The sequence below is a fragment of the Delphinapterus leucas genome, chromosome 15 (genome assembly GCF_059928025.1).
Source record: "Delphinapterus leucas isolate spDelLeu-1000000601 "Yukka" chromosome 15, BTC_Dleu_Yukka2, whole genome shotgun sequence".
Classification (NCBI taxonomy): domain Eukaryota; kingdom Metazoa; phylum Chordata; class Mammalia; order Artiodactyla; family Monodontidae; genus Delphinapterus; species Delphinapterus leucas.
Window position 1 is genome coordinate 39736156 of NC_143143.1, and position 15107 is coordinate 39751262.

General features: G+C 46.7%; 1 protein-coding gene across 2 annotated transcripts in view; it reads left to right on the forward strand.

Moving 5' to 3' along the window:
• DTD1 (D-aminoacyl-tRNA deacylase 1) overlaps window positions 1-15107 on the forward strand; it is a 110793-nt gene that overhangs the window by 9876 nt on the left and 85810 nt on the right. The gene's annotated exons all lie outside the window — the stretch shown is intronic.

The window sequence follows — 15107 nt, forward strand, 5'->3', positions numbered from 1 at the left end:
AAAACTTTCCAGTTTTATTGAGGTATAATTGACCTCTAACACTCCATTAGTTTTAGTTGTACAACATGGTGATTTGATATACACATATATTGTGAAATGATCACCACGATAAGTTAACAGCCATCACCTCACATGGGTTGACAGTTAAGGTAAGGATGCTGTACCTCACATCCCCAGAACTTAGTTATCTTCTAACTGGAAGTTTGTACCTTTTGACCACCTGCACCCTCCAACTTTGGCAACCACCAGTCTCTTCTCTGTATTTATGGGTTTGGTTTTTTTTAGGTTTCGTAATATAAGTAAGATCAGACAGTGTCTTTCTTTGTCTAACTTTTTTCACTCAGTGTAAAGCCCTCACGGTCCATCCATGTCGTCACAAATGGCAGGATCTCCTCCTTTTGTGGCTGACTGGTATCCCACTGTGTGGCTAGACCACATCTTCTTTATCCTTCATCACCAGTGGACATTTAGGTTGCTTCCATGTCTTGGCTGTTAGTTTAATTAGACATTAATTTTCACTCCCTTCCTCTTTAATGACTGAAACTTTATTTCAAATGCGTATTTAATTTGCTTCTCTTACTTGTTGTTAAGGGCTGGATGGAGGGTGTAAACTCTTCCTATTTCCCCTGCTGAAAGATTCAGACTTTTCTTTTTATCCTGAGTTATTTCAAGTCTTTGGACAGTGACAACAGTGAAAGGATTTTCTTCCCGCCTATACCTGTATCTTCTTTATTATTATTATTATTTTTGCGGTACGCGGGCCTCTCACTGTTGTGGCCTCTCCCGTTGCGGAGCACAGGCTCCGGATGCGCAGGCTTAGCGGCATGGCTCACGGGCCTAGCCGCTCCACGGCATGTGGGATCTTCCCGGACCAGGGCACGAACCCACGTCCCCTGCATCGGCAGGCGGACTCTCAACCACTGTGCCACCAGGGAAGCCCGCCCCTAGCTATTCTTAATTGTTATTTTTCTATATGCATTTTAAAATCAGCTTGTCTAGTTCCAGAAAATAATCTCTTATTTTTATTTGATTTGCATTAAATTTATAAATTCATAATTCCTTTGTTTCATGATAATAATTACTCTTAGCATATTTCCTTACCTCCCTTAACTGTTTTTTGGGACAAACTGCAGCCCTGGCAGGACGCCAGCCTCAGCCTACCCTGGGCCCATGCAGCTGAATGTGGCTGGAGACAATGTCCACATCAACTGGCCTCACGGTCATGACCTTGACCTGCAAGGTGGCTCAGCAATTGTGATACATCGGCCTGTTCATTCACTCGACTGTTCTCTCTCCTGAAAGCTCCATCCTCACCTTAGCTATTGACCTTACTTCCCATTTTCCTGAGAAAACGGAAGCACTCAGAAGAGAACTTCCAGAATTCCGTCTGCTCCACCTGCTGGCATCTGCACCAGGAACCAGCCTGCCTTCCTTCGAGGTGGCTGACCCCATGCTCTCCCCTGTGCAGGGACTGAGCAGGGATGTTCTTCTGCCCCCTCTTCTGTCTCTGAGTCAGTTTTGCTCCCCCATGCCCAGACCATCCCCACCAGCTTGCAGATCTGCTGTTGGTCCTCCCATCGTGGAGACAGCCTGTCAGCCCCACCTCCAGCTCCTGCCCCAGTTCTCTGCTCCACTTGACTGCGTGGTCTGTGGAGGGCTGTGTGCCCCCATCCCACTCCAGTCTGCCTTTGCTCCTCTCACCGCTGTAGCTGCTCTTGGCAAGGCACCATGCCCCCCACTTGGTCAGGTTAGTTCTCATCCTCAGCTCAGCGGCCCATCAGCAGGTTTAGTCCTGTTGCTTCCTCCCTCCTCTGTGGGACAGTAGTCCTTCACTGGGCGTTTAGGACTCTGCACTCTCCTGCTTTTCCTCCTGCTTCACCGAGTGCCCCTTCTCAGTCCTTGGTTACTTCTTTCTACTTCCTCGGCTTTGTAACATTAGAGGGCTCTGGCCTTTGAACTTTTCTCATTTACACTGGGCCCTTGGGCATCTTGTCCAATGGCTTTTAAAAGCCATCTAGGGAATTCCCTGGTGTTCCAGGACTCCACACTTCCATTGCAGGGGGCACAGGTTCGATCTCTGGTCAGGGAATTAGGATCCTTCAAGCCGCATGGTGTGGCCAAAAAAATAAAATAAAAATTAAATTCTTAAAAGCCATCCATGTGCGGGTGACTCCTGAATTTCTCTTCCAGCCTGGACCTCCCCAGCCTTTTTGTTGCTTTTCTTTTTGCCACGCTGCACGGCTTGAGGGGGTTTTGGTTCCTAGGCTGGGGATTGGGCCTGAGCTCCTGTACTGTGAGCACTGAGTCCAAACCTCTGGACTAACAGAGAACCTCAGACCCCAGAGAATCTTAATCGGTGTGAGCTCTCTCAGAGGTCCTCATCTCGGCACCAAGACCTGGCTCTGCCCAACTGACAGCAAACACCACTGCTGGGTGCCTCAGGCCAGACAACCAACAACACAGGAACACAGCCCCACCCATCAAAAAAAATGAGATGACAAAAAATATGTTACAGATGAAGGAGCAAGGTAAAAACCTACAAGATCAAATAAATGAAGAGGAAATAGGCAATCTACCTGAAAAATCAGAGTAAGGATAGTAAACAAGATCCAATCTCGGAAATAGAATGGGGGCATGGATCAAGAAAATACAAGAAATGTTTAACACGGACCTAGAAGAACTAAAGAACAAACAAATAGTGATGAACAACACAATAACTGAAATGAAAAATACACTAGAAGGAATCAATAGCAGAATAACTGAGGCAGAAGGACGAATAACTGAGCTGGAAGATAGAATGGTGGAAATAACTACTGAGGAGCAGAATAAAGAAGAAGAATGAAAAGAAATGAGGACAGTCTCAGAGACCTCTGGGACAACATTAAACGCACCAACATTCAGATTATAGGGGTCCCAGAAGGAGAAGAGAAAGAGAAAGGATCTGAGAAAATATTTGAAGAGATTACATTCAGAAACCTAACATGGGACAGGAAATAGTCACCCACAAGTCCAGGAAGCTCAGAGAGGCCCATATTGGATAACCCTAAGGAGAAACATGCCGAGACACATATTAATCAAACTAACAAAAATTAAATTCAAAGAAAAAATATTAAAAGCAACAAAGGAGACAAGCCTCTTAGATAGCCTCATCCACCAGAGGGCAGACAGCAGAAACAAGAAGAACTACAATCCTGCAGCCTGTGGAAAAAAAACCACATTCACAGAAAGATGGACAAAACGAAAAGGCAGAGGACTATGTACCAGGTGAAGGAACAAGATAAAACCCCAGAAAAACAACTAAATGAAGTGGAGATAGGCAACCTTCCAGAAAAAGAATTCAGAATAATGAGAGTGAAGATGATCCAGGGCCTTGGGAAAAGAATGGAGGCAAAGATCGAGAAGATGCAAGAAATGTTTAACAAAGACCTAGAAGAATTAAAGAACAAACAAACAGAGATGAACAATACAATAACTGAAATGAAAACTACACTAGAAGGAATCAATAGCAGAATAACTGAGGCAGAAGAACGGATAAGTGACCTGGAAGACAGAATGGTGGAACTCACTGCTGGGGAACAGAATAAAGAAAAAAGAATGAAAAGAAATGAAGACAGCCTAAGAGGCCTCTGGGACAACATTAAATGCAACAACATTCGCATTATAGGGGTCCCAGAAGGAAAAGAGAGAGAGAAAGCACCCGAGAAAATATTTGAAGAGATTATAGTCGAAAACTTCCCTAACACGGGAAAGGAAATAGCCACCCAAGTCCAGGAAGCGTAGCAAGTCCCATACAGGATAAACCCAAAGAGAAACACGCCAAGACACATAGTAACCAAATTGGAAAAAATTAAAGACAAAGAAAAATTATTGAAAGCAGCAAGGGAAAAATGAAAAATAACATACAAGGGAACTCCAATAAGGTTAACAGCTGATTTCTCAGCAGAAACTCTACAAGCCAGAAGGGAGTGGCATGATATACTTAAAGTGATGAAAGGGAAGAACCTACAACCAAGATTACTCTACCTGGCAAGGATCTCATTCAGATTCTATGGAGAAATCAAAAGCTTTACAGACAAGCAAAAGCTAAGAGAATTCAGCACCACCAAACCAGCTCTACAACAAATGCTAAAGGAACTTCTCTAAGTGGGAAACACAAGAGAAGAAAAGGACCTACAAAAACAAACCCAAAACAATTAAGAAAATGGTCATAGGAACATACATATCGATAATTAACTTAAACATGAATAGATTAAATGCTCCAACCAAAAGACACAGGCTTGCTGAGTGGATACAAAAACAAGACCCATATATATGCTGTCTACAAGAGACCCACTTCAGACCTAGGGACACATACAGACTGAAAGTGAGGGGATGGAAAAAGATACTCCATGCAAATGGAAATCAAAAGAAAGCTGGAGTAGCATACTCATATCAGATAAAATAGACTTTAAAATAAAGAATGTTACAAGAGACAAGGAGGGACACTACATAATGATCAAGGGATCAATCCAAGAGGAAGATATAACAATTATAAATATACATGCACCCAACATAGGAGCACCTCAATACATAAGGCAAGTGCTAACAGCTATAAAAGAGGAAATCAACAGTAACACAATAATAGTGGGGGGCTTTAACACCTCACTTACACCAATGGACAGATCATCCAATATGAAAATAAATAAGGAAACAGAAACTTAAAATGACACAATAGACCAGATAGATTTAATTGATATTTATAGGACATTCCATCCAAAAACAGCAGATTACACTTTCTTGTCAAGTGCTCACGGAACATTCTCCAGGATAGATCACATCTTGGGTCACCAATCAAGCCTCAGTAAATTTAAGAAAATTGAAATCATATCAAGCATCTTTTCTGACCACAACGCTATGAGATTAGAAATGAATTACAGGGAAAAAACCGTAAAAAACACAAACACATGGAGGCTAAACAATACATTACTAAATAACCAAGAGATCACTCAAGAAATCAAAGAGGAAATCAAAAAATACCTAGAGACAAATGACAATGAAAACACGATGATCCAAAACCTATGGGATGTAGCAAAAGCAGTTCTAAGAGGGAAGTTTATAGATATACAAGCCTACCTCAAGAAACGAGAAAAATCTCAAATAAACAATCTAACCTTACACCTAAAGGAACTAGAGAAAGAAGAACAAACAAAACCCAAGGTTAGCAGAAGGAAAAATCATAAAGGTCAGAGAAGAAATAAATGAAATAGAAACAAAGAAAACAATAGCAAAGATCAATAAAACTAAAAGCTGGTTCTTTGAAAAGATAAACAAAATTGATAAACCAGTAGCCAGACTCATCAAGAAAAAGAGGGAGAGGACTCAACTCAATAAAATTAGAAATGAAAAAGGGGAAGTTACAACAGACACCGTAGAAATACAAAGCATCCTAAGAGACTACAAGCAATTGTATGCCACTAAAATGGACAACCTGGAATAAATGGACAAATTATTAGAAAGGTATAACCTTCCAAGACTGAACCAGGAAGAAATAGAAAATATGAACAGACCAATGACAAGTAACGAAATTGAAACTGTGATTAAAAATCTTCCAACAAACAAAAGTCCAGGACCAGATGGCTTCACAGGTGAATTCTATCAAACACTCAGAGAAGAGCTAACACCCATCCTTCTCAAACTCATCCAAGAAATTGCAGAGGAAGGAGCACTCCCAAACTCATTCTATGAGGCCACCATCACCCTGATACCAAAACCAGCCAAAGATACTACAAAAAAAGAAAATTACAGACCAAGATCACTGATGAATATAGATGCAGAAATCCTCAACAAAATACTAGCAAACAGAATCCAACAACACATTAAAAGGATCATACACCATGATCAAGTGGGATTTAACCCAGGGATGCAAGGATTCTTCAATATATGCAAATCAATCAATGTGATACACCATATTAACAAATTGAAGAATAAAAACCATATGATCATCTCAATAGATGCAGAAAAAGCTGTTGACAGAATTCAACACCCATTTATGATAAAAACTCTCCAGAAATTGGGCATAGAGGGAACCTACCTCAACGTAATAAAGGCCATATATGACAAACCCACAGCAGACATCATTCTCAATGGTGAAAAACTGAAAGCACTTTCTCTAAGATCAGGAACAAGACAAGGATGTCCACTCCTACCACTATTATTCAACATAGTTTTGGAGGTCCTAGCCAGGGCAATCAGAGAAGAAAAAGAAATAAAAGGAATACAAATTGGAAAAGAAGAAATAAAACTGTCACTGTTTGTAGATGACATGATACTATACATAGAGAATCCTAAAAATGCCACCAGAAAACTACTAGAGCTAATCAGTGAATTTGGTAAAGTTTCAGGGTACAAAATTAATGCACAGAAATCTCTTGCATTCCTATACACTAATGATGAAAAATCTGAAAGAGAAATTAAAGAAACACTCCCATTTACCATTGCAACAAAAAGAATAAAATACCTAGGAATAAACCTACCTAGGGAGACTAAAGACCTGTATGCAGAAAACTATCAGACACTGATGAAAGAAATTAAAGATGATACCAACAGATGGAGAGATATACCATGTTCTTGGATTGGAAAAATCAATATTGTGAAAATGACTATACTACCCAAAGCAATCTCCAAATTCAATGCAATCCCTATCAAATTACCAATGGCAGTTTTTACAGAACTAGAACAAAAAATCTTAAAATTTATATGGAGACAGAAAAGACCCTGAATAGCCAAAGCGGTCTTGAGGGAAAAAAACAGAGCTGGAGGAATCAGACTCCCTGACTTCAGACTATACTACAAAGCTACAGTAATCAAGACAAAATGGTACTAGCACAAAAACAGAAACATAGATCAATGGAACAAGATAGTAAGCCCAGAGAGAAACCCATGCACCTATGGTCAACTAATCTATGACAAAGGAGGCAAGGATATACAATGGAGAAAAGACAGTCTCTTCAATAAATGGTGCTGGGAAAACTGGACAGCTGCATGTAAAAGAATGAAATTAGAACACTCTGTAACACCATACACAAAAATAAACTCAAAGTGGATTCGAGACCTAAATGGTAAGACCGGACACAATAAAACTCTTAGAGGAAAACATAGGAAGAACACTCTTTGGCATAAATCACAGCAAGATCTTTTTTGATCCGCCTCCTAGAGTAATGGAAATAAAAACAAAAATAAACAAATGGGACCTAATGAAACTTAAAAGCTTTTGCACAGCAAAGGAAACCATAAACGATGAAAAGACAACCCTCAGAATGGGAGAAAATATTTGCAAATGAAGCAACTGACAAAGGATTCATCCTCAGAATATACAAACAGCTCGGGCAGCTCAATATCAATAAAACAACTGAATTGAAAAATGGGCGGAAGACCTAAATAGACATTTCTTCAAAGAAGACATACAGATGGCCAAGAGGCACATGAAAAGATGCCCATCATCACTAATTATTAGAGAAATGCAGATCAAAACTATAATGAGGTATCACCTCACACCAGTCAGAAAGGCTATCATCAGAAAATCTACAAACAATAAATCTGCAGAGGGTGTGGAGAAAAGGGAACCCTCCTACACTGTTGGTGGGAATGTAAATTGATACAGCTGTTATGGAGAACAGTATTGAGGTTCATTACAAAACTAAAAATAGAACTACCATATGACCCAGCAGTCCCACTACTGGGCATATACCCTGTGAAAACTATAATTCAAAAAGACACATGTACCCCAGTGTTCCTTGCAGCACTATTTACAATAGCCAGGACATGGAAGCAACCTAAATGTCCACCAACAGAGGAATGGATAAAGAAGGTGTGGTACATGTAATTGAGTTGGCCAAAAAGTTCATTTAGGTTTTTCCGTAAGATGTTATCAAGCCTGAACGATCTTTTTGGCCAACCCAATACAATGGAGTATTACTCAGCCATAAAAAGGAACGAAATTGGGTCATTTGTAGAGATGTGGATAGACCTAGAGACTCGTACAGAGTGAAGTTAGTCATAAAGAGAAAAACAAATATATTAACACATATATGTGGAATCTAGAAAAATGGTACAGATGAACCTATTTGTAGGGCAGGAATAGAGACGCAGACATAGAGAATGGAGATGTGGACACAGAGGGGGAAGGGGAGGGTGGGACGAATTGGGAGATTAGGTTTGACATAAACACACTACCATGTGTAAAATAGCTAGTGGGAGCCTGCTGTATAGCACAGGGAACTCAGCTCGGTGCTCTGTGATGACCTAGATGGGTGGGATTGGGGGTGGGGGGGTGGGAGGGAGGTCCAAGAGGGAGGGGATATATGTATACATATAGCTGATTCACTTCATTGTACAGCAGAAACTAACACAACATTGTAAAGCAATTATACTCCAATTTAAAACAATAGTGTATTTCCTCCAGCTTCTATTGATAGTATTTGACATGGCCACAGTGCACTTAATAAGACCAGGAAATTAACTTTGCTGAAGCACTGTCGAGTGAACTACAGACCTTGCTTGAATTCTGCCAGTGTTCCCACTGGCGTCGTTTTCCTGGTCCCAGGATCCAGTCCAGAACCCACGTTGCACTTGGTCGTTGCGTCTCTTCCTTAATCTCTTCCAGGGGGTGACGGTTCCTGGGTCCTTCCTTGTCTTTTGTGGCCACTTCTGAAGGGTGACTTGCTTGGTCAGTTTGTCTGTCCGTGTTCCACAGCATGTGTTTGCCTGAAGTCTTCTCGACGTTAGGTTCGGGTTGTGCGTTTTGGCACGAACACCACGGAGGTGATCTTGTACATTAGATCCTGGGTACCTGCTGTCGATCAGTCTGCTTATTTGGCAGATTTCTCTCTGGTCAAGTTATTCTTTTCCTCTTTGTGTAAATATCCTGTGTGGAGATACTGTGAGACTGTGCCAATATCCTGATATCCAACACACCCCGCCCACTGATTTTATCTTCATCCCTGGTCTTTGCTGCAGCAGTTATCACTGAGGTGTTTGCCCAGTCGGTCCATCTTTTTAAGTGTCAGCTGTGCTGCCTGGGAGGCGGGGAAGGTCATCAGGGTGCCTTCGTTACCCGAATGTGAAAAAAGCAGGTCACCACATAGTCTTTCTCCAGTTCAAAGGAGCGAACTTCCCTCGCTAGCCAAGTGTTTCATTTTTAAAGGAAGGGGAGTTGAATTTTTTCCAGTGTCTTTTTCTCTAAGTGTTAACCTGGTGAATGCCCTTCCTAATCAGGAGCTGTGCTGACTCACCCTTCACTGGTCACTGCACCGTGTTCCTCTGGTGTGTGTGCCTGTGAGAAACTGCCCACACGTTCCTGTACAGTTTTTTACCTCTGTATTCAAAGGCGAAAGTGGGCTATGCTTTTTTTTTTTTGTATATCCAGTTTCTATATTAGTGTAATACTAGCCTTGCAGGATAAATTGGAAGGCTTTTCATCGTTTTCTGTTGGTCTGGACCAATTTAATCAACAGGAAGTATCTGTTTTGTTGTTTTTTTTTTCCGGTACGCGGGCCTCTCACTGTTGTGGCCTCTCCCGTTGCGGAGCACAGGCTCCGGACGTGCAGGCTCAGTGGCCATGGCTTATGGGCCCAGCCGCTCCGCGGCATGTGGGATCTTCCCGGACCGGGGCACGAACCCGTGTCCCCCGCATCGGCAGGCGGGCTCTCAACCCCTGCGCCACCAGGGAAGCCCCGGAAGTATCTGTTTTAATAGATCTTGTCGGACCAGCCCTTTGGGTGGCCTTCCTTGGTCACGGCCCTGGTCAGGATTCCCAGGACCCTTGAGCCCCTGTAGGCAGTTTGCCTGTGTCTCCTATCCGTCTGGAGTTTCAAATGCATCAGGAGGAAGCGTACAGATTTTTTTGCGGGGTGATTTAGAACGATCTCTGCATCTAGAATCATACCCTTTTCTCATTGTGGTTTGTTAGATGTATTTTCCCCCTTTGCTCTCTATCAGAGTTTTTAATATTTTTTCAGAAAACTAGCTCTTAATTTATCAAGTCTGGTTATATTTTTTTGTTTGATATTTTATTATTTTCCCTTAATCTTCACTTTCGAAATTCTGCATACCTTTTGTGTGTGTCGTTTATTTGGCTTCTTTTCCTGGTTCCGTATTTCACGTACTTTCAGTCTTCTTTCCTAACAGGCGCATTTAAGGCCCCAAACTTCACTTTTGCTTGGCTCCTCTTTCCCCCATCAGCAGCTCCCACGGGCCTGACCTTTGACATGCACACAGAATCCAGCAGCTACACACGGCGTCTGCGGCCCCCGGCCCGGCTGCCGCCTCTCCTCCCACCCAAATTGTTGCGACAGCTCCCTAGTGGGTCTTCCGCCTCCACAGCAGCCCGAGTGAGTCACTTCCCCATGGATGCTGATCCTCAGGTTAGAACAAGCTTTCAGGCTTGGGAAATGTTTTGGGATTCCCTCTGTCTTCTCAACAACAGATACAAGAACCATTACATATATAGGTGTCCATGGGGGTGGGGGGCTTGCCGGCCGCTTGAGCCCTGGGGCTCTAGCCCAGGAGGTGGTGGGAGCTGATGGCAGGTGGTCCGGAGCAGAGGCTCCCTCTGAATGAGGGTCAGAGTTTACAGGCTCAGTCCTTTGAATCCATCTTTAAACACTGAGGCTGCTCCTGCTGTGTGTCTTTTGTCCCCAGAGCCCCTGAATTGGGTCAGAACCTTGCTGTGAAGCCCCTCCAGGGCCACTCTGCTCCCAAGGTGAAAGACTTCTTCCCTAGTCTGTGTCCTAAACCGTGTCCAGCCTTGGCCCGGCCCAGCACACGAGAGGTTCTGCAGTGAGGTGAAGTGACGGTATTAATATATTCCAATAATAAATACATGAGAAACTCATAATAAAAAGCCAACGACATGGAGAGGACCTGAGCTTAACTATAAACCCTCGCCCATTATCACAGTCCCAGGGAAAAGTTACAAATCAAGTTTAAGTTCTGTGTCATATTCAAGTCTAAAGGAGTTAAAGTCTGAAATCAGACCCCGTGGCCGGACGAGCTCAGAAGCTGCCCTCCCTAGTTTCTCACTCAGCTGCTCTTGGTGGAGGGGAGTCTGCCTGGTGGAATAGGTTCTTTCAGAGCCCTGGCCTGGCTCTGTCACACACAGGTCCACTTGGGCCCTTCAGGGCCCCAGACACTGCATTGTTCTCTCGTGCCTCAGTGAGGAGACCGGGCAGCCTTGGACACAGGTATCCCAGGCAGCAGGACGCCGAGGACACCGGCAGAGCCCGGGGAAGTCTGAGCAAAGCTGGTGGTCAGGGATGACCTTGCCTTGAGCCTCCCTGTCGTGCAGGATGGGCGACTTCAGAGCTTCAGCTAGGACGAGAATTTAACCTCCCAGCGAGGGGTTAATTTTGGTCCTAGGCATTTACCATCTTAATGTCTGTTTCCACAGAAGCTGCCCCTGTTCTTAGGTCTGCGGTTTGGAATTGGGGACGCCCCTTTGGGGACAGGTGCCCTCACTTTCCTGTGAGGAGGCACTTTCCATCCTGGGCCACAGGGCCTGTCCCCCAGTGTCTCTTACTGTGGAGTCCTGGTCCCCGGATGCCTGCTGCCTAGAGCGGGTGTCTCCCTCCAAGGCCTGAACCACCATAGAGCCAAGCAGAGACCGGCAGTTGGGAGGGACTTGGGCCCAGGGAGAAGCCTCAAGATTCCGGTCAAGGTTGCTGTTCTGCAGCCTCTGTGACCCTGAATATGGCATGGAGTCAGGTGGTGGTTCTGACGTGCCCACCTGGGCCTGGCCCTCATGCTCTGAGAAATCCAAAGGGCCTGGAATGCACCCTGTTTCTGACAACTGAGTATTTCCCCAGCCAAGGTACTTAGGAGATGCCGTTCCTTGAGCCCTGGTCTCTGCTCTCCAGGCCCCCTCGAGCTATATCCTTACCCCAGTGGTGGTGCCCCCCTGGGCTGGGCTGAGCCCTCTGGGGAGCCGGGGGCCAGGAAGCAATCGGACTCTGTAGAACGGACAGAGCTGCCCTAGCGCCATGCGTCCCCCAGGGCCACACTCCCACGGGGACCAAACTCCTCCAGCCCCATGGCCCTAGCCTCACCACCTGCTTATTTTGAGCCCCCGATTCCACCTGTTTGCTTGATTTCTTGGTCCCCAGCCTGTCACTCGATGTTGGGGTCCCCATCAGTAACCCCTCTCCCCTGCGTGCCCAGGCTCAGAACAGGTTGAAAGGAGAACAGAGAGGAAGACTGGGCGGTGAGGATGCATCCTGACGGCAGAGGGAGCCGCCTTTGGTGGGGAGCTTAGATGGGCGGGCCTGAGGCTCAGTGTCTGGTGCGGGTGTCCAGGACCATCTGCGGAGGTGGGCCGAGCCCCAGCTGGGTCCCAGCTGTGCAGGGCCGGCCCTGGAGAACAGAGAACACTTGTGTGCAGGGCCTTCTGCTCTCCCCAGTTTTCTTCAAAAGCATCTTCTTCAGTTGCGTTTTCTGCTATCCCACCCCCGCCCCCCACCTTTTGTTCATATACTCCCCCTGCCCCCCCCCCCCGGCCCCTTGGCCCATATACCACATGGACAGTGGTAGGAGTGATGGCAGTGATAGGGACCAGGTTTCCTGCATGCTGACTGCTGGGCTCTGGGCCTGGTGCCCTGCCTCTACTAACTCACGTGCACCCTCCTTGTGGTGACCGGCCTGCTGTCATCCTGCAACAGACTGGGTCACAGAGAGGCAGGGCAGGGCTTCTCGCTGGGTGGTGGCAGGCAGTCAGCCTTTGCAGGTAAATGGGGCGCTCTGGTTTGGGGCTGGTAGAGCCCTTGGACCCTGCAGGGTTGGCCCCAGTGGGGAGTCTTCCTGCTGGAAACATGTGGGACTTATATTTAAGAGTGACTTGGTTATGTCATCACTGGAGCCTAGATGTAGTTTTGTAGATATGTTTCTGTCTTTTAAGATTATTTAAAACAATGTTTTTATTTTCCCTGGCCAATGTAATTTTTCTTGGGGGCTTTCCTCTTTGATGTGGACTGGAAAAGAATGTTACCATTTTAAGATCTCTCAAAACATGTCTTTGGATTTGTTGTCCGTACAAATGGAAATTCAGATAATAGTTCTGTTCTTAACTGAAGAAAAACAGGAAAAGAAAATAAATTTCTTGCTACTTGGAATGATAAACACGGTGAAGCATATGCCGTATATCCTGACAACAGAAATTCAAGGTCGGAAATAATTCCTTTCCTCCTGAGTCTGCCTTCAGCTTCCCTGAGGAGTGCAGGAGCTGAAATTTGCTCCTAATTGTAGCCGTAATTTTAGCCTGCAATTAAACACATGATTTCATCCCAGCTGATGTCTTTTTAGCTCTTCTGACATGCATAACACGAAAGCTCTGTAGATTTGAGCGGCCACTTTAATCTGATGGGGGGTCACAGGAAGTCACCGTTATCTGAGCACGACTGGCTGCCCAGTGGGAACTAGATTCATCTTGCCTCTAAAAAGGGCACACAGTTCGTCTTCTCTCGGTTTCCAGGGCTACTGTCTGTGCCTGTTCTGCTGAGACCCTCTGTGAGGTCAAGGGTCATCGGAACGAGTGCCAGCAGGTGGGGCGGTGTCGAGCTGGTGGGAGTCCCTTGCTGCTGCAGCGGGTCTGGTATCCAGAGCCCCGGAGCCAAGCTGCTCTGAGGAGGGAGCTGGAGGGGCTCCTGGTTCAGGCCTGTCCTGGGCTGCTCTCCTCGGCCTGTCGCCCAGAGATTGGCCTGTCCTCCAGAGGTCGGCCTGTCTCCTTGGAGGTCGGCCTGTCTGCCCAGGGGTCAGCCATCTCCCCGGAGGCCAGCCCGTCTCCCCAGGGGTCAGCCTGTCTCCCAGGGGCCGGCCTGTCTCCCCAGGGGTCGGCCTGTCCCCCCGGGGTTGGCCTGTCTCCCCAGAGGTCGGCTCTCTCCCCGGAGGTAAGCCTGTCCCCCAGAGGTCGTCCATCCCATGAAGCGAGGGCTCCCTGCCCCGGGGAGCGTGGGGAGCACCAGAATGAAACAGGTTTCCCTCCTCCAGGTCCTGAGAGCCCATCCTTGCTGCGGCGCATGGTGACCCCCAGGGCTGGCATACAGGCGTGGTCCCCGAGTGTGATGCTGAGAGCAGACCCTGATTCTGCGCAGGCACGTGCCGGCCGCGACCCTGAGCGCTTCTGTGCTCGGTCTCCTTGAACTTTCACCATGACCCAGGGCTTCTCACTGGTCTCCCTGTGGTGCAGTGTGGTGCACTCGGAGCTGGTTGGGGGCTGGGTCCAAGTCTTGTTGCCCTTCACATCCTGAAGCTGGTGGAGCCTCCTCCAGGGAGCCCCTCTGATTCCCTCCTCATCCCCTAAGGGGGGGGACTCTGACCTCCAGGGTCGGGATTCCTCAGGGTTGAACGGTGCTGCATCATCACCACCCTGCACCCACCTGTCGCCTGTGAGACCCTGGGCCATGAGTGCCGGGCTGTCTGCGCCCCTGAGCTGAGCAGGGTCTTCTGGTCTCCAGCAGTGAGCCTGGCGCTTCATTGCTGTGAGTTAATCTTCAGCGGGGCATGGATCTCGCCCTCTCTCTACTCCTTCATGGTGGGAGGTAGCAGAAGGGCTCACACTGTCTTTACGCTGTGGACCCGGCACCTTCTCCCTGTTGGGTTGATCAGGAGCGGTGTGCAGTCACTCGAGCAGGTGTCCGCATGTGTCATCGGCTGCGTTTGGACCCAGTGCACATCAGAAGTTCTCGGGTGGATGGAGGCAGCGTTCGGATGATTGCGCGGCACCAGCTCTCAGAGCATGTGCTGGGCTTTCTTTACAAACGTCGTTTGTGAAGAACGTCGTTCAGCATTCGGGGGTTGATTAGATACAGTTTGATTGATCGGACACAGTTGGCGTGGGTTTGGGTTAGAAGGTTCGGAATAGGACATGGAGAGGCACTCATTTCTGGGGCGGTCCGTGGCCACTTTGAGGATGCACCCCGGGAAGCAGGATGGCTCTGCAGCCTCGCTGGGATGTCCCCTCGGTTCTCTGGCCTGTGGGACCTTCTGTAGGTTGACCTGCCTTTTGGCCTCACGGTGAGGGATCCCCCCTCCGTGTCTTACACAGAGGGGCCCGCCGGCCGCTCACAGGGCCGTGTATGAGG